We start from the raw sequence: 23120 nt of genomic DNA, 5'->3' as shown, positions 1-23120 counted from the left end.
TTTTTAAGTGATGACTTCCCCTTTCTTCTGGTGTAAGTTTCCCTTCAGTGAGGCTTTGGAGTCCTAATAAGAGAACCACTGGAGTCCAAAGGAAGAGCTGGGAGCATTTAGCATCAAACTTGTGTGTGTGTGTGTGTATGTTTGTGTGTGTGTGCGTGCGCGTGAGAGAGAGAGAGAGATTCTTCCCTTTTTGTGGTTTCTTTTGTGCTGTTTCATGTGCTCTGGGAGAGGTGAGTTCCCTCCCTTCCATTCCCTGATTCCCCGTCTTCCTTGTGCTCAAAATAACAAGCAGATGGGAAGTCCAGGGCTCCTGGCAGGGGTAAACCCTGTGGTGCTCCTTGCCCAAACAGAAGAAGGTTTGGTTGGCATGTCATTCCCATTTCCTGCCTCAACTTGTGAAACTCAAGTTGCTGTGAAAATGAAACACTTTCGTGTACACATATCACCCAACAAAGCTTCATAAAGCTGTTTCTTAAGGCAGCTCTGTTTTCTGAACACTTCTAACCCCCGCGGGGATATAACTGACTTAGAATAACGTTAGGTAGGGGTGCATTATGGCAATGAACTTGTTTAAACCCAGGACATTATTTACACAGAGGTAAAAATCAAGTATGTGTGTGTGTGTGTTTTCTTTCTAAATAGAAAACTCATTTTGTCTCAACATCTGAGCCCCTATTTATAAACATTTTTGGGGACTACCTGACCTTTGCCCTCTACCCATGTTTTTTAGGAGCTCTCCTTTCACATGGGACCCTGGAGCAGTAAGCACTTTTATACTGATACCTAAGAGGTCAAAACAAAAGGGTCTGTCCTCAAGTGCACGGACAAGTCTGCTCATCACCAGTGTCACTGACCAATAAGGTCAATATCTGGGGACTGAATAAGTAATGAAAACATATTGAAGGAAAAATGGTTCAGAGATTTACTGAGTACTATGTAAGTAAAGACTCAGAAGTGAAAGTTCCATCCACCAGGCAGAGTGGCCAGACCACCACTTGAGACGCTCGAGCTCACACAACTATTCCAGCAGATGGCTGAGCGCACCCAAGCATGTAACACCATCTCCTCCATCCACACGGGGCTGGCTGCCAAGGCTACAAGGTGCCCTTGGCGTATCCTGTGCTGGTGAGCGCTCGCTTTATTGGTTGGCGTTCTCGTAGGTGGGAGGGTTTGGGTACAGGTCTGCGCCAAAGGCACAGAACAGGGGCGGCTCTCACACGCTCAGCAGACGTGGGAGTTGACCACGGCAGCTATCACCTAACCCTTATTAGGAGAGGTGGCGCGTGCAATGGTTCAGTGTGAGGGATCTGAAAATAAACAAAGCTGTGGCCACACCCCTGCCTGAGTGTCACTGGCTGTGTGAAGTTGGGTAAGTGGCGGGAGCTCTACAGGCTTCATTTTACAGGCGAGCACCATTGAATAGGAAGAGTGTGTACAGTAATGAGCACAGAGCTGGCAGGTAGGAAGCGCTCCCTCAGTGAAACAGGGAAACAGGATGCTCATCTCCTAGTCAGAGTTCTCATCACTACTTGTATTTACCTCCTATACTTACTTGTATGGCTGTCACCTGTCTCCATCACTAGAACGCAATCCTCAAAAGAGCAGGGACCATGGTTTCATACCCCTATGTTGTCTCTCATTCCCCTTGATTATATGATATGGACAACTGTCATTTTCTGGGATTTATGGAAACAGCTTGGAAAACATGGCCTTGAGGGGGGAGGGTATAGCTCAAGAGGTAGAGCGCATGCTTAGCACACACAAGGTCCTGGGTTCAATCCCCAGTACCTCCTCTAAAAATAAATAAATGAGTAAACAACAACCCACCCCCCCAAAAAAAGAAAAGAAAACATGGCTCCCTTTTCAGCCTTCATATCCACCATGCTATTGACTTGGCCGAGTGTGGATTTGGTATACTTTCCACACTGCTATGATGAGCAGACTTTACCCAGAACTGGACCATCTTTGCAACTCCTTTTTAAAAGAGAATAATAATAGTAAGGAAAGGATCCTCATTAACATAAATGTGTTACTGTCTTTCTTAAGATGCGCAAGGTATCAGCATTTGCACAAAAGTTCCCATACGCTGCACGACTTGCCGCGAGACACTTCCTCCTGAAATTTTCAGCTTGCTCTCGTCCTCCAGATCATCTACTCAGGGATTACGTCTGTGACTTTGACAAAAAAATGTGATTATTTTACACGTCCTGGCCCCAGTGAGGATTAAGGCACTTCGTTTGAAAGGCTGCAGCCAGAGACTCTAAGGCAGTGTAAGACCAAATGTGAACTAATGCCATCTGCTCAGAGCAGAAGTGGGCAGTCCTTCCTCTGCTGCAGGGTCCTCTGCCTTCACTAGTCAGAGTATCTAGACATAGATAATAATACGATGTCAGACCCCCCACGGAGCCCCGCCACCATCCCACAGAGTAACTCTCATGACCAAGGTGCTTGATCTTACTTAAGCTAACAAACAGCTGGCTTTTGGAAAATAATCCATTGAACTAAACTTCTTTGAGCCTACAATTTTTTTTTCTGCCCTGAGCAATATTCCTATGAGTATTTCTATTTAGGCTTTATCCAGCATTAATATTTATAAAGTAAAATTTCATTTGAATATATTAACCTCTAACATATACCTTGATTTTTTTTTTTAGGAAAGTTAATTATCTGGTTTCTAAACATACACTCAACTTCTTGATATTTCTTATTTTTCTGTTTACATTTTGGTGATTTTGCAAGAATTTAATACCTTCACATGAAAGCAAATACAGTAAATCAATAAGTTTTCCAATTGTTGGCATTGAAAGTAGTGGCTCAAAAAAAGTTTCATGAACATGGGCAAGAAGACTGGATTCTGGAAAGGGCATTTATTTCCCTAACAAAAACTGGGCTGGGACATGGTTTTGTTTCTCACCAGCTGTATGATTTTGGTCAAGTCATTTAACCTATCAACATCTTGGTTTCTTTAATTGCAAAAGTGGAAGGATGACGCCTACCTCACCCTCCCTTCCTCACGGGGCAACTTGGTAGAACAAAGATGATGAAATTTTTAAATCTAAAAGATTTAGCACACTTAGATGGAAACAAAATTTCAGAGGGACAATTATGAAGGGGGCTAGTGGACAGAGGTCACTTTTTAGTCATCTAGAACTCCAGGAACCTGACTTCTGGGGTGACTTCTGCGATCAGTCTAGCCAATCTGTTTATTGATATAGAACAATGTCTGGAGCCATATTGGGATGAGAAAAAGGATACATTGGTCCCATACTCTGGACCTAAAACCATGTGTGCACTATAACGTACCCCCTGGCTAAATAAACTGAACGAAGCTCCCTGAGGTAGGGCAGGCTTCAGGAACACGAATATCTGCCTAACCAAAGTACTTTGCCTTGCCAAGTGGTGTTTACAGTCCTGGGGTAGAGCTAAAGAGCTCTGGCCAAAAGAAGGGGAATTTAGGAATTGTGGGGTGGGGGGAAGCAGGAGAGAAACTCCCCCGGAGTAAAGCATATGAACAGAAAGATTTTAGAAAGAGAACTTAAAGATTTGATGCCAAAATCTAACTAAGTTTTACCAAATGGATTCTGAGATATGTCCTCTCTACTTCAATGTTTCTTGAAGGCTGCTGCTTTTTTTTTTTTTTTTTTTTTTTTTTTTTTGAGTAGGCTTTTCTCTTTTGGGAATGTGCTAATGCTGAGTGTGAACTCAAGGAGCCCTTAGGTTAGGAGCAGAGTCCACTCCAGATTGCTGGGCCACATTTGATTTTCCCGTATCACTGTACTACCTGCTCCAAGACACCTTTTCCCACTCCATTTGGCTGTTATAATGGCACCAGGCATGAGCTAACTCCTCCCACACCCAGTGAGTGGTAGGGTCTTCAGCTTCATGGTAGGGTTGTAGAACATCTGCTTTATTATCAAACCCAAGAACTTTCTAGCAGAGGAAAAATGGAGAGAAAAGGGAAGAGAAAAAAAGGACATACTAAATAGCCAGCATTTAGAAAACAACTACTACAGAAAGCATGATGCTAGGACATTAGGAAAGTTACTCCAAAAATTCAGTCCCTATGGATGCCAAGATAGCGTGGCAAATGGGGAGGCAGAAGTGACTCGGGGGTTAGGAGATCCAGGTTCTAGTCTAGATCTGTCATGAACTAGTTATGTTACTCCAAGCAATTCACTCTGTGGTCTTTGATTTACCCACCTATACAATGAAAGGATTAGATTAAAAGACCTTTATGAAATCTTCCAGTTCTAAAATTCTGTGATTTACATGGACTATGTTGTCTTTGGCTTGAATAAAGAAAACATAGATATAACACAGGGACACTCAGATTCACGTGGTTTCTGTGCTTATGGTGAGAGAGCACACAAACTGAGATGCTCTATTTCCCAAGATGGAAATTGTTGGCAGGTGGAGCCTATTCAGAGTTTATCCACTGATGGACAATGCTTTTATCTGTTGCTTTTTCTGGTTGCCTCTGTCTTCCATCTTTCACAGTGGTTGGGCTACATCTTTTCAGTCCGCACATTCCATCTGCCCTCCACCACTCCTACACCTCCAGTCAGTAAAAAAATGAACTCTGAGTAGAACTTCTTAGAGTGTCCTCCCCCACCGTCCCCGCTCTTTCTCTGTCTCTCTCTCCCCTCCTTATTTCTTCCAAAAGCTCCCTTTCAAAACTCTCAGATGCAAGGAACCAAAACAAAGAGGATGCATCTGCAAAGCATGGAGAGGGCAGGATGGAGAGTGACCAAAGCGATTTCTGTCTTTCTTAGTTTCTGTGCCTCCTCTTTGGACCAATCATGTGAACAGAGGGAATGAGTTTCTAGGATGTGCCCAGCTTCAGACATCTACCATCCCTTCGGTCAAGGAGCAGTATCTATTTCTGAATAAGGTGGGGGAGGCCAGTAGAGGATGCATGGACACAACCATTGGGAGAATAATATTGAGTTCGAGTTTGACAGGTTTTTTTTTTTAACCCCAACAGTATTTTGAAGATATCATCCCATTGTCTTCTGACCTCTATAATTGCCATGAGAAATATGTTGTCAGTCTACTTGTCCTTCCATTGTAAGTAAATTGTGCTTTCCCTCTGGTTGCTTTTAAGATTTTTCTCTTGGTCTTGGTGTTCTGAAGTTTCACTACGATGTCACTAAGTATGGATTTATTTTTATTTTTTTTGCTCAGGACTCAAGTTTCTTCAATCTGAAGATATATATCTTTCTTCAGGGATATGTAAAAACAAAGATAATGTTGAACAACCATTGTAATGGCAAAAATTAAAAATTATCAAGTGTTGGAAAGGATGTAAGCCACTGATGAGAATTCATAAACTATTACAACATTTCTGGGGTACTAGCAAAATGGGATATTCTATAACCTATGATCAAGTAATTAGAATTTTAGGCACCAATCCTGAGAAAACTTGCATTTATAGAAAGAAAAAAAAGATACATGTTCAGTGAAGCATTGTTTGCCATTGGAAAAAGAGAGAGAAAGAAGTTAATCAAAATTTCCATCAACAGAATGAATGAATCGGTAATGTAATATTCATAAATGAAACCCTGAATAGCAGTTAAAACAAACGAATCAAATATACTCATACCAGGTCGACAAATTTGGAAGACAAAATGAGGAACATAAAAAAGCAAAAAGTAGATGGTAAATACAATATGATGCCCTATGCATAAATTTTAGCCTCCCACAATGCTATAATTGTCCCAAATGCAGAAGCCATATGATCTCACACTCCCTCTATAATGCAATAGAATTTTTAAAAAAATGACAACAGAATAAAAGGCAATCCAAGAAATATCTCTACTCTTGGAAATCAAAAAGAAGATTTGAAATAATTCCGGTTTGGAGAAATAACAGAAATTAAAAGCTATGTAGAAATGATCAACAATGTATTAGCCAGATACAAATGCGTCTGGGGCGGTAAGGGAGATGAATGATCAACCTGGGGTCTCTCCAAGGTTGTAAGTCTTAGAAAACAAAAATACTTGTTCTGAGTCAGTTTTTAAAATCTGGGCTGTACTGGGCTTCTGCTAGTTTCTGACATGGGGAAGGGGGGAGGAGCTAGAATATACCTCCCCACCCCCCAACCTTCCTTTAGTAAGAGGTAAGAAAGCACAGTAGAAGATACTAGAATGTTGTAGAATGTGGAGGGATGTAAAAAGGGCAGTATTAGATGGAGGGAAACTCAGAGCAAAGGTGAGCGAGGGCGTGGGGTCAGTTTTGTGCTGGGAGCTGGGGTGGCCATGCACAGGCAGGTGCCTGAGACACCAACAAGGCCATGGATCTGTGTCTTTGAGTGAACACAGCCAGACCTAGCCAAGCTTGAAGGGCAAGTGAGAATACAGGGGCAGTGCCAGAGGAAGTCCTGCTCAAGGAGAGGGAGTGCCAGTAGTAGGGAGGAAGCGTCTAGACTCAGATGAGCTCTAGCTCTGAACATCACACTCCTGGAAAGAGGAAGCAGGCCAGGTCCTGTCCCAGGGCAGTGGGAGGGTGAGGCCAGGTGCCTGGCTTCCTCACCTGGGGACGTCACTTCTCTGGGGAAGTGGCAATAAAAAGGCAGGGAAATCGAGCTACACAGAGCCTTCAGGTAGAAATGTTCCCTGCCTACATTCAGGTGCTAAATGAACAATAAAATGAGAACCTCTACTGTGTACAGTTTCCAGTGATGAGATATCTGAGTCCATGCCATTCCTGGGAATAACACTGGGGGTGCCATGACAGACCACTACAGAGAACAAATTAGCCGGCCAGCCCCACTTAGACCCAATAAGGAAACAATATTCCTTTAGTCCATGTTAGATTTTGGCAAAGCCAGACCCCACACTCCAAACTTGCTGGGTTCTGTCCTCCATATTATCCAGAAGACACACAGTTACTACAGAACATGACACTGAGGAGAGAGCATGGTGTGTAGTAATTCATATAAAAAAAAACCCCCTGTATATCAGCACAGAAATGTTAATAACTAGAAATTGCTGAATTCTCTATGTTGTCTGTTGTGGAAATAAAGCCCTCTGGGGATGGATCAAAAACATCTGGAAATTACTTGAAACTGGTGAATAACTAAATGGAATTATAACTAAAATGCACTCTAATCCAATTGTATTTTTTGTCTTTTAAGGGTTGGTTCCGGGGAGCACTATGCAGTAAATATTACAAAAATTACAAAGCTCCAAAAGTTACTCTATGTAAATTTGTTTTTTTTTTAAAATACTTAACCAGTATCTATTCAATGCCTACTAAGTGTAAATCAACCTTTTTTTTTTTTTTTAAATGGAGGTACTGGGGATTGAACCTAGGACCTCGTGCATGCTAAGCACGCACTCTACCACTGATCTATACCCCTACCCTCCTCTATGTAAATTTCTTGAGTGGGAATTCTCAGCCATAATGTTTGGCATATCACTCTGATAATTCTGCATGTCAGTTGATTTTTACGGTCTGACATTTTGACCCGTTTGGGGAAAACTGAGATATGTACCCAGAATTGTCCCAGTAAATGCTTAAAAACTGGCCTTCTGGGTGGAAAGTCCTGATTGATAGTGTTTGCCAATTTCCATGGTGTAAATACTCCCACTATGGCTGATTGCAAGCTAAGAATGGGTATCCTGAATGCAGAATAGGAAAGAGATGTGCACAGTCGATCCTTGAGAGTTGGTACAGGCCACTGTATATACCCCATGGAGCTGGTGTGAAACTACAGGTTTTTACTAAAAATGTTGTCCCCTAAATACAAAATGGCATGAATGAAAGAAAAAATATAAAGGGAAAATAAATTCAAATTGGGGAGCGCTATTGGAGAAAATTGACAGAGGATTTTTTTATAACTTTGAGAAGTGTTATTTGTCTATATTCTACATTTTATTATTACCTTTTATTAAGCAGATGGGGTACCTGTGTCTCACCTTGAGTGTTTTGACCTCTTAGTTTCTTTGGTGTTCCCCTAGATGGAGCCTAGGGTTTCTTTCCTTTCAGATATTGGTGCTAAGATGAGGACCGAAGAATCGATGGAAACCACCGTGAAGCCGGTTTCAGGATGGCTGAGCTGAGGGTGGAGACGGAAGAAAAGACGTGGAGCCTTCTGAATTTGGGGAGGCGATACTCATATTTACACTTACGGTTTGGTGTGATAACATATTGCTTTTAAAAATTTAATGCTAATGGAAACAAGAAAAGTAAGTTGTTCAAAAATTGAAAAGATGGATTAATAAACTCTTCTATTAGAGTAAGGCAAGAAGAATTTATTACAATCGAGGTGAACTGGAAATACGAAGAACCCCGGGACATATTTTTAAAGGAGGCTTTATCTGTTCTGTCCCTACGGTGATTTATGCCATTGGATATCTTTGCTGCCATCTGCCATATTCCAGTCAGAATGTGGGACAAGTTTATTTGTAGGACTAGTGCTGTGGTTTCTAAAACTATTCTCCAGTGAAAGGAACAAATACCCTTAGAGGAGAGTTGATTCTATATTTCTGGGCAGGGGAAAAAAAACAATCAGGATTCCTTTGTGAATTCTAGATGTTGAAAGAAAGCAAGGTTGCATTAGGATATCAGAGCATCACAGATTCATAATGATGCAAAGAGAAGATGAAACAGAACTGCCTGAAAAACATAGCCTGTCTCTGAAATTGTTTACTGAAAAGGCTGTCTATTGATTAACAGAAATTATGAGAGTCATACACTTATTTTTTTAGAAGCAAGAGTTTGAAAATGCAGGATGCTGTCTTTTTCTATTAGGAGAGGAACCTGAAGCAGGACACATTCGGAAGGGGTATCTATCACAGGAACGATATTGATATTCCAAAGGTCTCTGGGAAATGTGGTTTATTTGCTAGAAAAGGATGCAAGCGGACTAGAGAATTTTTGGTGATGCCAGGGATGACCTTTAAAGGTCTTAAAGGATGGCCGTGAAGAGCTGTCTCTCTTATCTTCCCAGCAGTAAATTACAGTCTTTCCTAAGTATGGCCAGCAGTGGTTGCACAGCAGACAGAGGCATCCTCTGAAAACTGTGGCGCTCTCTCAGCCAGCACACACGCACGCCTGCAGGTTGTGTCACACTTATGGCCACTTACCCAACAATGATTCACTTTGCACAAGCAGGGGCTCTACATCCTATTTCCATATTATTTTTATTACCACATGGCTGTGCCTCTCAGATGGCAAATCTGAACCAGCTTCTCTACCTGCAGGAGACTCACCATGCCTCACTACAAGGGAGGAAAATCCTACAGATGTCAGAAAATGTTAGGTGGACCCTGATGCACTGGAAACTTTGATAATCAGACAAACAAGAAAGCATGTTGGTGAAGAAGTATCAAAATCAGCTAAAAAGTAAAAGAAGAAAGATAAAGAAAAAACATGCCACAGAAATGTACATTTTAACTGAGCTTCTCTTTCTAGGGAGATTTTAAAATTAAGGAAGCATAGAACATAGGTGCAGTAACAGAAAGTAGAATGGTAAGGGGTAAGTTTGGTCATAAATATGTAAGGAAAAACATGCTTGCACTAAACATTACCAAAAGTACAAAAATCAAGTGGAAAAACAGGCCAATATAATGCAAGCTGATGTTTACAAGAACTAAACGTATGATCAAACAAGTGAAAAAAGGTCATTTAAACACCAATTGGTGTTTGTGATAACATCAGGTTCTTTGCAAAATCGGTGTCTTAGACGCATACTATATAGTTTACAAAAAATTAGAAGGAAACCAACAAGCAACAGGTTTATCATCAACAAAGGACAGCACAGTGCCAAACGTGCAAGGAGGTCAAACCCTCCTCCCAAAGGAGCTGGTGGAGGGGCCTGCACTGGGCAGGAAGTCAGCACATGCTGGGGCTGCCTGGTGGGTGGCAGGATGGAGGTGCTGGGTGGAAACCAAGTGGGGTGAAAGGAAGAACAGAGAAAGGAGAGGAGGGTTTGGGGTTTATTTAAATACGTAAGTCCAAGGATGGGTGTCTGTGAGCCTCTGAGTACTGCCCGTGGTCAGGGTCAGTCACGCTGGATTGTGTCAGTCACGCGGGATTGGCGATTTGTTTTACTTACTCTCTTCCGCCCACGGGTGTCACAGTGAGAACTCACCCCGGGGGTTTGTGAGTCAAACTGGACTCCTACTGCTTTAAGCAAACTGCCCTCGTTCCTAACATCTCTGACGGAAAGTTGAGACCCCTGGAGGGAGAGTGAAAGGGGGAGCTGTCAACATGCGAGCATCAATCCTGCCCTGGCTCTCTAAACCACTGAACATAATTTGTGGCTGTTTGGGGGACCCTGCTCTGAGCAGACAGGTGGCCCTGCGACAGTGGATTTCAGAAATATACTTCCTGTCTACAAGGATACACACTGAAGTGACAAACATACATCTCTTGCACAAACAGAGGGCTGAAGGCTCTGGCAAGATGGGGAGGAGACTGAGTGGAAACTACGTGAGAGTAGGAGAGGAAACGTACTGAAAATTGGTGAATAGCAAGCAGTGGCAAATTTCAGAAAACATCGAGAAACCAAAACCTCCAAAACAGTGAATATACCCACCTCCCACAGACAGACAGTCAGGGAAGTCCAGCTAATTCAATGCTGAGAAAAATTAAAAGGAGCTGATCCAGCATGAATCAGTGTAAACATAAAATTTAAAAAGGTGAGCAAAATTTATAAGGAATACCAGAAAACCTTGCAATGTGATGGATGAACGTTCTAACCAAATACCTTGTTATTAATTTTTTTAAAAAAAAGATAAAAACCTTGAGAAATCAGTTGCCAAGCAGAAATGACACACCCAGGGGAGAAGATACAATGTGAGCTGTCAAATAAATAAATACATAAATAAGAATAAAAAGCAATAACTCAGTACAAAGCAACCTTGCAACGCCCTCATTTATCTTTTAATTCGTAAATTCTATCAGTAGCTATCTGTAAGGGTTCTGGCCAGGAGTCAAAGTGCCTCAGGCATCCCCTAGGAGGGAGGGACAAGTGCAGACCTGCCATAGCACCATTCTTCCCACAAATTTTCTGAAGAAGAAATACACACACAAAACAAACAACTGTGTTTAAAAAAAAACTATTAAAATATGAGTTAGCACCAAAATGTAGTATTTAGAGTAGCACTCTTTATATGCTAGTGTGCCATTGGTACAAAAATAATGAATGTCTATGCACAAAATTACACAATGTTAACATTTGTAAAACTGAAATTTCAGGATATTAAAGCAAATAAAGATCAAAACACCATCTCAGATGACTTTAATTTACGTCTCTGGGTCCATAACAGAACAAGTAGACAAAAAAAGTAAGCAAGGATATAGAAGTCTCAATAATACAATTGATAAAGTAGATGTAATGGACATGCATGGATTGACATTATTCCTGAAAATATAGTTGACTGAAGATCAAGAAATTGTCCATTTTACAAAGAAGACATACAGATGGTCAAACAGATACATGAAAAGAGGCTCAACATCACTAATCATCAGGGAAATGCAAATCAAAACCCCAATGAGCTATCACCTCACACCTGTTAGGATGTCTATGATCAAAATGACAAGAGATTCAAATATCAGTGAGGATGTGGAGAAAAGGGAACCCTTGTACACTGTTGGTGGGAATGTAAACTGGTATTGCCATTATGGAAAACAGTATGGAGGTTCCTCAAAAAAATTAAAATAAAACTACCATACGATCCAGCAATCCCACTTCTGGATATATATCCAAAGAAAATGAAATCACTATTTCAGAGATATCAGTACTTCTATGTTCATTGCAACATTATTTACAATAGTCAAGATAGGGGAACAACCTAACTGTCCATCAATTGGTGAAATGGATTTAAGAAATAGAATATTATTCAACCATAGAAGAGGAGAATCCTGGGGAAGGACAGTGTAGCCCACGTGGTAGAGTGCATGCTTAGCATGCACGAGATACTGGGTTAAATCTCCAGTACATCTTCTAAAAGTAAGTAAGTAAATAAATAAATAAACCTAATCATCTCACCCCCACCAAAAATTTTTTAAAGTATTTTTTTAAAAAAGAGGGAAATCCTGCCATTTGTAACAATATGAATGAAACTGGAGGGTATTATGCTAAGTGAAATAAGCCAGACAGAGAAAGACAAATACTGTGTTAGATCACTTATATGGGGAACCTCCCAAAAAAGTCAGACTCAGAGAAACAGAGAAAAGGATGGTGGTTGCCAGTAGCTGGAGAGTGGGGGAAATGAGGAGATGCTGGTCAAAGGGCACAGACTTAAGTTTAAGAGAGTCAGTTCTGGAGGTCTAATGTACAGCACGGTGACTGTAGTTAATAGTACTGTCTTATACACTTGAAATTTGCTAAAATAGTAGATCTTAAACATTTTCACCCAAAAAGTGGGGGGATGTAACTAACTGAGGTGATGGTTGTATTAATATATATGATTGTGGGAATCACCTCACAGTGTAGGTGCATATTAAATCATCACCATGTATGCTCCAAATATATTGCAACCTTATTTGCCAATTATGCCTCAATAAATCTGGAGAAAAATTCTTAATAAATTCCATAATGTTAAAAAACAGAAAACAAAATTTTTTTTAAGTTTTCTTTTTTTGGTGGGGGGAGATAATTAAGCTTACTTATTTATTTATCTATCTTTAATAGAGGTACTGAAGATTCAGCTCTGGATCTCATGCATGCTAAACACACACTCCACCACTGAGCTACAACCTCCCTCTGAAACAAAATAACAACAGCAAAACACAGAAGGACCGTTTCTTCTGGAAATTAGAAATACCACCATCATCATATCTCTCTCAAATGATTTTTTGGTCAAAGAGGAATCACAGAGTCAAATTTCAGTATTTTGAGAAAACAATGAAAACACTATGAATCATAGGGGATACAGCTAAAGCTATGCTTAAATTAAATTCTCATATCAATAAAACAAGAATGAAAGTAAATGAAAGAAGCAGCCTACTGAAATATTAAAAAAAAAACTGTAAGTAATAAACAGCAGAGAAACTGGATTGATGAAAGAAGAAAGAAATGATGAATATAAAGGCAGAAATTAATGAAGCAGAAAAGAGAAAACCATAATGTTTTCCCGAATGGTCCACAGAAAGCTTAAATAATGACTGTGCCTTGGGCCAAAAGTGTGTTGCAAGTTTATACCAAAGTGAAGAAAAACACCAAGATAATTCGAATTGCCACTTGCCAACTGAAATTCATTGCCAGCTGGCAACTTGCTGGATTATGAAGAGAATGTGTTCAGTCACCAGCACTTATCAAACTTGTTCCAGTGCTTTGCCAGAGCACCAGCAGAACACCAGGGATGCTGTAGGCTGAAAAAGGGCTTGACTACATATAAATCAAGAGGTATCTTACAGGTACTAGTCCTTTACCTCATTCAGTTATAAACATATTGGTTCTGTGGTTCAACAATTTGGGGCAAACAGCTATGTGTGATGGTTAATTTTACACGTCAACTGGACTGGCCATGGGGTGCCCAGATTAGATGTTATTTCTGGGTGCGTCTGTGGGCGTGTTACTGGATGAGATTAGCATGAATGCTGAACTCAGTAGGCTGCTGTCCTCAGTGAGGGCTGGCATCATCCAATCTGAGAGCACGAAAAGAAATAAAGGTGAAAAAAGTGGGTATTTGCCCCCCTCTTCCTTTTTCCCAACTCACTATCTGGAACATCGCGTCTCATCTTCTCCTGCCTTCAGACTAGCATTTACATGATCGGCTGCCCTGGTTCTCAGGCTTCTGGACTGGGACTGAATCACAGCACTAGCTCCCCTGGTTTCCAGCTGGCAGACAGATCACAGGACTTCTCAGCAATCATGTGAGCCAATTCTTCACAGTTAATCTCCTTTTATATATACGTATCTTCTTGCTTCTCTCAGAACCCTGATTATAATACACTACATATTGTATTCCATTTATGGAGAGTAACTTTAGCATGTTAGAAGCTCTGAGGTAGAGTCTATCTTTTTAAGCAAACAGGTTTCTATAATATTGCCCAAACTGGTTTGACCAGAGATCCTTTTTGGCACATACCATCTCATAAATGCTCCATGCAGTGCATGTTGGGATGTGCTGTTTTAGAGTTCACTTGCTTTATAAGAGTTGATTTAGAAAGATGCAAAATATTATTTTAGAATTAGGTAAGTATTTGCTCAGTGGTCAACTTTTTATGTGTATTAGTAACTGTTTATCTTAATTGTCTAATATAACCCTAAAAGCTACTATGTGAATTCTCTTCTCCAGAAAAGAGAGGTCCTCTTCCTGCCAAATTCTTTCTCAAGGCACTCATGTTATTTGGATGACGGTGAAAACCTACTGATCTTTGCTGATAACTGTAACTTTTGTTAGCTAAAGTGTAAATTAGGAGGGATATATATTCTTTATAAACCTGACTTGCCTGACTATGCAGGCTGAGATTTGCAGCTGCAGACTGAGACCCAAGACAGCCGATGCTGTACTTCTAGTCTGATCAGGTCCGAAGGCCTGAGAACCAAGAGAACTGACATTGTAACTTTCAGTTCCAAAGCTACCAGGTTCAACACCCAAGAAGAGCCGACATTTCAGTTCCTCTCCAAAGGCAGGAAAACTGATGCCCCAGCTCCGCTGTCAGGCAGGAGGTGTTCCCTCTTACTTGAGAGAGAGAGAGGGTCAGCCCCTTCGTTCTCTCTGGGCCTTTAACTGATTGGATGAGGCCCACCCCCACTAGGGAGGGCAATCTACTTCACTCAGTCTACTGATTCAAATACTAATCTCATCCCCAAAACACACAGACACACTCAAAATAATGTTTGACCAAATATCTGGGCATCCTGTGGCCCAGTCAAGCTGACATGTAAAATTAATCATCACGTCAGGTAAGCCTTGTTTTTAAATGATCTAGTTGCAAAGGTAAATGACTCATTAAACAATAATAACTTTAAAAGTCTTCAGTTCTAAAAGAACAAGGGTTATTTCATTTCCCCCAGAATTTGCTCTCCAAATAAATAGCCATTAGAGGGAGCTCTGGTTGCAGCGTAGAAACAAATTATCCTCCATGAATTGATACTGTTAACTCGGAACTTTAAGTTTCCAGGTTTTAATGGAGATGCTGAGAACATATACTACAAACAAGCAAACAAACTAAACTAAGAAACATTAAGTATCCTTTAACATCAATATTTTGTGTATCTGAACTGAGCAAGACCAGACTTGCTTCATGAAGTACAAGAGCCAAAATGATACCGAGACAAAGCTGGATGGAATGCGACAGGCTCTGGGCTCGAGTTTCAGCTCTGCCACAAAGCAGCTGTGTGCCCTTGCTTCCCATCTCTCCTGACCTATTTCCTCTCCTGAACAATGGAGAAGATGACAGACATTAGAGTTTATCACATCTTGATAACTGTGGATGGGAGAATTCTAGGAGAATTAAAATTTTTTTCCTTCCAAAAGATAACTTTCTTGAAAATGTTATGTTCTTCTAAGGTCACGATCTTGAAAGAATTATTGCAGCCACACTCAATCATATGGATAAAAACACTCACAGTCAAAATAGCTTCTGCCAAGCAGTTTGTGAGCTGTGTTGACATTATATGGGTACCGAGTGAACCCTGTCTTAAAGTGACAGCACTTAACTTTTAATCTATTGCCAAGCCTCTTTTGGATGACTTTTGGTGGGTGTTGTCAAAATGACAACAGTTGACTTATATCACCATTGTACTCATGTGATAAAGACAAATTTTCTCTTCAGCAGAGATAATATGTAATTGGAAAGCACTGTCACGGAACAAGGTTTTAGAATCATAAGTCATTTTGCAAACTGAGATTCTGATTTGACATAAGGAAAACTTTTGCAAAAGGGGAATGTACTTACTACTTTCATTGCATTTTATGGTGGTTCAGAAACAGAAAAGAGGTAGGAGAATTGAATCCTTACTCAGCACCTTCGTGATAGACAAGCTGAACTCCTGAGACCAGATCATAGCAAACAGAAATACACTCATGGATGGTACAAGTTTTGTGTAGATCTTGTTTCTGTGTTGCCAGCTGAAAACTATTTAGCAGCAGTAGCTGGGAAGATTTTTAATCCATTCTCATCATTTGGACTGCACAATTTTATTGCTTGGCTTATTATAATAATGGATCATTATTAAATGAAAACATAGTGATGACTCAGCATGCTCAAAAATAAAAATAAAATAGTAAAAAAAAAAAAAAAAAAAACTAGAACAATCCCACAAATATATTTTTCTATTATAGTAAAACAGCATCGTCATCCCACTAAACTTGCTAATGTGAATGAAAGTAGTTTGGTAGTTTTGTTTCTGCACTACGATCAGAAAACACATCATGTTCAATGGCCTCCCGGAGTCTCTGCTCTCTGGTCTCGCATTCTTCCTGCTCTTGGGTAGTCCTACAACCTGACTAGATGGAAGGAAAAGAGGAAATACCAGCAGGAAAGTTCTTCCAAGTGGTTAATCTCTTTACAGATCACTGGGAATGGATTCTGCTATGCTAACTCGGCATTCTGGTGTCTCCTGCTAAAGCACATGATTCTGTAGAGGACAGCTGAAGGTGTTTTGCTGGCAAATATAGCTTTGAGCTCCTTTTGTTAGCTTGGCCCTAACTCAGCAAAGTCTTGACTCACAAGAAGGTGCTGAGAAGAGGATCTGCAGAAAGGTGTTAAGCAAACATTGGAATTAGAGGGAAAGCTTTGCATACCCTATGCTTAAGTGGAGTAATGGTTTGGGATGGGAAGGGAGAAGATCGGCATTGGGGGCCACAGTTGATTGGGATTTCCCATGTATAGTGTGATTTGGGGAGAAGTGGGGGTTTCCTCTCTCTCGTTCGCTGTCTTTATTCTTTCCCATTCTTATCTCTGTTGAGAACTTTTATAGTGAAATTTCACTAAAAAAGGAAATCAAGACTGTGTTCCTACACTGTGGTGGGAATGTAATTTGGTACAGCCACTATGGAAAACAGTATGGAGATTCCTCAAAAAACTAAAAATAGAGTTACCATATGATCCAGCAATCCCACTCCTGGGCATATATTCAGAGAAAACTTTAATTTGAAAAGATACACACACCCCAATGTTCACAGCAGCACTATTTACAATAGCCAAGATATGGAAGCAACCTAAATGCCCAACGACAGATGACTCAATAAAGAAGTTGTGGTATATATATTTGCAAAGGAATACTACTCAGCCATAAAAAATAATACAATAATGCTGTTTGCAGCAACATGGACGGACCTAGACATTATCATACTAAGTGAAGTAAGTCAGAGGAAAACAAATATCATATGATATCATTAATATGTAGAATCTAAAAAATAATAATACAAATAAACTTGTTTACAAAACAGAAACTGACTCACAAACATTGAAAACAAACTGATGGTTACCAAAGGAGAATGAGGTGGGGAGAGGTAAACTAGGAGTTTGGGATTAGCAGATACAAACTACTATATATAAAATAGATAAACAACAAGGTCCTACTGTATAGCGCAGGGAACTGTATGCAATAGCTTGTAACAACCTATAATTTTTAAAAATGTATATATATTACTGAATCACTATGCTGTACACGGGAAACAAACATAACATTGTAAATCAATTATACATACTTCAGTTGAAAAAAAGAGTGCTCTTATTTGTCTCACAGATTCTCAACTTTACCCCTCCCAGAAAGAAGTTGAGATGAGGTCTTTCTTCCCAGCCCTCACAAAGGGACTATGACTATGGCAAGATGGAACTGGGTCCCTGTGGAGGGAGCAATTGGGTAGCAAAAGAGGACACCAAAGGAGAAGAGGCTTTGCACCTACTTAAGATGGATTCTGGATGGACTGAATGTGGCCAGAGGAGAACAGGAAAGAACGCTTTGCTCCATCTTCAGGACTTTGAGGGTATTCATGTGATACTGAAGCTCTTGGGAGCACAGTGACAGAGTTATGGGAATGTGGTCTAATTTAAGTTTCACAACAGAACTGAGAGGTAAGGATTATCATAGCCATTTGAGAGTTGAGGAAACTGAGCATCAAAGAGGTCAGACAATTTACCAAAGATCATAAAACTAGCAAGTGGCAGGGCGAAACTTCAGCCCCAAGTCTACCTGATTCCCACAATGGGGCTCTTCTCACCACGCCACCCTGCCTCCCCTGTCACTACCCCTGTCTTTCAAACCCTTCCTCCATTTTACCTGGATCCATTCTGACAGGTGGGGCACATGGAAGAGATGCCGAGTTTGGGTGCAGCCTGAAACTGTAACTGGAAGATGCTAACAGCAGTGAAAATCCACAACTGTAGCAATATGCTCTGTGCCAACTGGATCAGAATCACCATGCTAGCAAGATCTCTGGGTGACTCACATGAGCATCAAAGTTTGAGAATCAGGCAACCTGTTAGATGGTGATACAAATTTTAGGGCCCTGTCATCAACTTATTTTAAAAATAGTAAAGATCATCAGTTTAAAAGCTTACCATCTCAATTCAGGACCACAATGGAGTGGATTTATTTCCTCAAAGGGGCATAAGGCAGTTGAGGATTTTATTGGCATTGCATGGAAAATATTCAGAGCACTGTTCACCAAACACCTTCTACATGCCAGACACCTATTGCATCTCATTTACTCCTCATGAAATCCTTGTGAGATCCACAAGCCTCCAGTTGCAGGCAAGGAATCTGAGGCATAGAGAAGCCAAGTGACTTGAGTTCCCTTATTTGGTCAGTGACAAGGCCAGAACTCGAATCCCAGTCTTCAGGTTCCAGGCCAGCCCTTTTCTGACCAGTGGGCAGGTCCTCGTGGGAGTTCACCCCAGAGACGGTCCTAACTACTCCTGACTCACTGGAAGCAGGAATCAGAGGCTCACTGGCTCAAAAGTGAAGCTAACCCAGTGTCACACAGCAAGAGAGCAAACTGTGGCTGAGCTGGCAAAAGTCTGAGTCCCCTGGGCAGGTGAAAGCCATTCTTGTCTCATAATGTGATCTGGAGATGTCTGTGCGTTGGGATAAAGTATGTTCTTCTATGTCACCAAGAAGAAGCAGCCTCATGAAAAACATCAAACATGCTGAGATCGCCGAAGCCTTTAGGACTTCCAAGAAGTGATCAAATGTTATTTCTGCTCTCTGCTAACACACAGGGATCTAGAAAAATGAAGCTTTAGGCTTTTGATTAAATGTGATAGACTGAACACCCATGTTTATATCCATCCCCCCTGTCAAGCCCCAGTAAAATGACTGTAAAAAATAAATAAATAAAATGAGTGTAAATGAAGAAACACCTGTATTTAGGGAAACATCTTGATGGGTTTTAGGGTGATGAAATGTGAAGACTTAGATAAGTAGAACAGAAGAAAAATTAATCGCTCTGAGAAATAAAGCAAGGAGTTTTGGAATTACCCTCTGGCAAGCAGTCTGGAGATTTCTGGGGACTAGAGGAGAAAACCTTGTCAAGAAAGATACTGGGTAAGAGGCCCAGGAAAAGGCATCACCCCAATGGCTCTCTATGGTGGGAATGAGTGAGGAACAGTCAAATGTCAAATATTCTATTTCTGATATTTCCTGTCCCCTGGTCTGCTAGAACTAGCTTTCACTTTTCCCAATTAAACACTTAAAGACTGAAATGTACATTAGGCTGGTGTTGGCATTCCAGGAAATCACGGGGGAGGGGCTAATCCACACTAGGAATGAAGCAGTGGGGAGAGGGCAACAGGTGGGGAGGAGGGAGGATGACCGGGAGCCAACAGGACAGGTTCTCAGGCTAAGAGGAAGCCCGGTGCAGGAAAACTGCCTCTATCTTTCCCCACCATAATTCCAGGATCTTCAGTAAGGTAATAAAGACCTGTTTTACACACCTATTTGGGCTAATGATGCTCTGAAGAATGAAGGGAGAATGGCTGCTCCTTACTGGGGGCAAAGTGAGGTGGACAGAGGCGGTAAGACCACTAACAGGGTTAGCAGCAGAAAAACTCTGGAGTGAGTGTCATCTCCCACTTTTCCTGTGAAAATTTGCAGGTGGAAGACTTGGGGACACTTAGACTACAGATACACGGTCTCACTTAAGTCATTTGATTTAATGATTTAATTCTCATCGTATCTTGTGAGATTCATTTTTATCTTCCCCATTTTACATATAAGAAGACTGAGGGGAGTGAGTTTCAGTATCTTGTCCAGTATAATGTAGGTAAACAGTGATGAAAAACTTGAACCCAACTCTGTATTACTGAAAAGTACCTATAATTTGCATTCTGATTTTATTCACTTAAAACATTTTCATCTGGGAGGCAGAAAACCATTATAAAATTATATATTTTATTTTATTATTATTATTTTTGAAGTATAGTTGATTTATAATGTGTTAATTTCTGTGTACAGCACAGTGATTCAGTTATACATATATATATATATATTTCCTTTTCATATTCTTTTTCATTACAGGCTATTACAAGGTACTGAATATAAGTCTCTGTGCTATACAGTAGGAAAAAAATTATATATTTTAAAGGCAGTGTTAATGGGCTCCCAAATCCTTCCTCTCCACTTTGCCCTCCTTGGCAGGTGGAGGGGCGGGGGATGGGGTGAGGAATTTTGAATGGAAGCATGATCCTATAAACATCCTCTGTCTTTTCTCCCATGGCTTGTGAAACTGCGGTGACCAGTGTAAAAGGGGGGGGGGGGTGCCAAGACAGACACCATATCTTTGTGCTTAAATAATTGCCCTGCTTGGGCTTCCAGAACTTTTGGTCAGATCCATGTAGATCCCTTGGTCAAGGAGGTCAAATATTTTTTTGTGTGTGTCTCTTTCTCCACTTTGAGCCCCAGGAGGAAGGGCAAGAGTCGTATGAAGTTTGTTTCTTAATTTCCCAGATCAAACCCAGAGCTGTGTCCATTCTGTGTGAACAACAAACACTTGTTGAAATGGAATTGGGTTGAACCTGCCTCCTTACAGATGAGTCCATCTGCCATTTCCTCAGAGCCCACTGAGAAATGATGGAAAATAAGACTCCAGTCCGTAAGGGCTTAATAACAATTCTCTCCATAAGCTAAAAAAAAAAAAAAAAAAAAAGCTCAAAAACTTGCACGCAGGGATATCCTGACACGCTCAATTCTCTGCACAAAATAAAACTATCCTGGGACCTTGTCTGGAGCCTGATTTTGCTACCGCACTGTTACCCTATGCATGGCAAACACAAGTATTGAACGGGCCAGACGAGTTGAGTACCGCTGAATGGGGGATTGGTTTGGCTCAGGTCATCCAGATGACGTGTAATCCCTAATAACTGTGTTCTCACCCTTATGCCGCTCTACAAGATTATACCAAAGAGATTCAGTATCTCCCTGGCTCCCCACCCAACACAGGTAATCACAGGGAAATCAATCACACATGATTATTCCAGAAGCCAAATGTGTGAACGTGCTACTCTTTGAGGCTTTTTTAGGATTTCACCCACTAGTTTTATGTTTAGCAGTTTGTTTCGGCCAAAGCCTATCTTGTGCAAAAGAATCACTTCAGAACTTTCCTCTGAGAACCAGCAGCAGAAGGAATTTCCACCTTTCTACTAAAATATTAAAGCACCCTGCTCAATTTTTTTTTTTTTTTTTTTACTTTTGGAGCAAGGCTGTTTGTACATGAGTTTATTGCCCTATAAACATGGCTCAAGTATTACTGAGCCAAATCCCCATATTAACTAGAATGAAATAAAAGACACAGAATATCTTATGAAGAATTTAAAAAGCTATTTTACTTATGTCCCCAGGATTTGGTTATACTGTCCTCAAACTGAACAGTCTGTCGTGAAAACTTGTAAGGGTAGGAAAGGTCTGTCCAAAGCTTCAATGTCGCAAACATGATAATAATTTCCAGGAGAGAAAAAGTCAAGTCTTTTTTTTTTTTTAATTGAGGTATAGTCAGTTTACAATGTTCTGTCAATTTCTGGTGTACAGCAAGTCAAATCCTGAAGAGGAAAATTCCGAGGGAGAAGGGAAGAGAAAAATTCTTCCTTGAGGTTTGACAGAACGCTCCAGACTTGTTCCAATTCAGGCAGTGATGGATCTAAACTGATTATCATGATGAAGTCATCTCCCTCCTGTTCTGGTTCTGCCTGGAACCAGCAGAAAATGCATGGGAGATATCTGTGCGGTGGCCACTTAATCCTTAGAAGGAAATTCTCTTCTCTACCCCAAGGGAAGATGTTCATCCAAGTCTTTGCAGTGAGGAAGGGCACACATTCCCTCTCCTTCACTTTTGAGATTCAGGAAAATGCATGAATCCATGCGGAAAGGGTGTAGATGTAACCCAGTGAGATCCCAACTCAGCGGCCCCTCAGACAGTGCAGACTCTGCACGGTGCCCTCCTGCAGACATTCTCCCCCAGGATCTCCTGGTGGGATGTGGGTGTGTCCTCTCCACATCAGCAGTCGGGGTTTGGGTATTGTCTTCGGTTGTTTCTCACCCAAGGATGAAATGGCTCAGAAACAGCATTTGATGACTTGTCAGGAAGAGCCTCCTAAATTATCTCGTCCCTGCTAACCCTTGGGTTTGTGCCTATTGTTCCTTTGCTTATAACTTTTCCAAGGTTCCCATCATGACAGGATAGACTTTGACAAACCTGGGATCCTCTGTGGCCTGGCCTCTGTCTGACTTTCCAGCCCCACCTCTCACCGTACAATTAGCATTTTGACCACATCAAACTACACTGGGCTGTTCTTGCCCCTGAGGTTTGCATTTCTCTGGGGCTTGAGAATTAGAGACCCCTTGAGCAAGGAGCTCCAGAAACGGAGACAATATCCCTTCTACTCGAGCTTTGTCATAAAAACTAGGTGTCTCCCTTCATGCTACAAGGAAGAGCTCCCACTGAATGCTTCCTGTAGTCAGGGCACTATACGAGCAACGCTCCACACCTTGTCTTACTTCATCCTTGCTACAACCCTGAACTTTAGGTAGTTCCACCACTCCCACTTTACAGATGGAGACGCACAGGGAAGTTGAATAATATCACCCAGATTAGCTTACGAGTAACGATGGTGTGAGGATCAAACCAGCCAGCCCGAATCCAGAGGGAAACTCTTCCTTCCCTGCTGTGTCCTGAGTTGACCACCTTGGATGGTTGGGCCATGAGCACATATCTGACACA

At 41.1% G+C, this 23120-nt stretch overlaps 1 protein-coding gene and 1 long non-coding RNA gene across 2 annotated transcripts in view; one reads left to right on the top strand and one right to left on the bottom strand.

The window, feature by feature from the left end:
* MOBP (myelin associated oligodendrocyte basic protein) overlaps window positions 1-8243 on the top strand; it is a 43725-nt gene extending 35482 nt beyond the window's left edge. Inside the window, exons 6-7 of the transcript XR_001367476.2 lie at window positions 4985-5067; window positions 5185-8243. The gene's annotated coding sequence lies outside the window, so the exon portion shown is untranslated. The remainder of the gene's footprint in view (window positions 1-4984; window positions 5068-5184) is intronic.
* Window positions 1-23120, bottom strand: part of LOC116657262 — a 165304-nt gene that overhangs the window by 44624 nt on the left and 97560 nt on the right. The window lies entirely within an intron of this gene.

The sequence above is a fragment of the Camelus ferus genome, chromosome 17, assembly GCF_009834535.1.
Source record: "Camelus ferus isolate YT-003-E chromosome 17, BCGSAC_Cfer_1.0, whole genome shotgun sequence".
Lineage (NCBI taxonomy): Eukaryota > Metazoa > Chordata > Mammalia > Artiodactyla > Camelidae > Camelus > Camelus ferus.
This window is presented reverse-complemented; position numbering and strand designations above follow the sequence as displayed.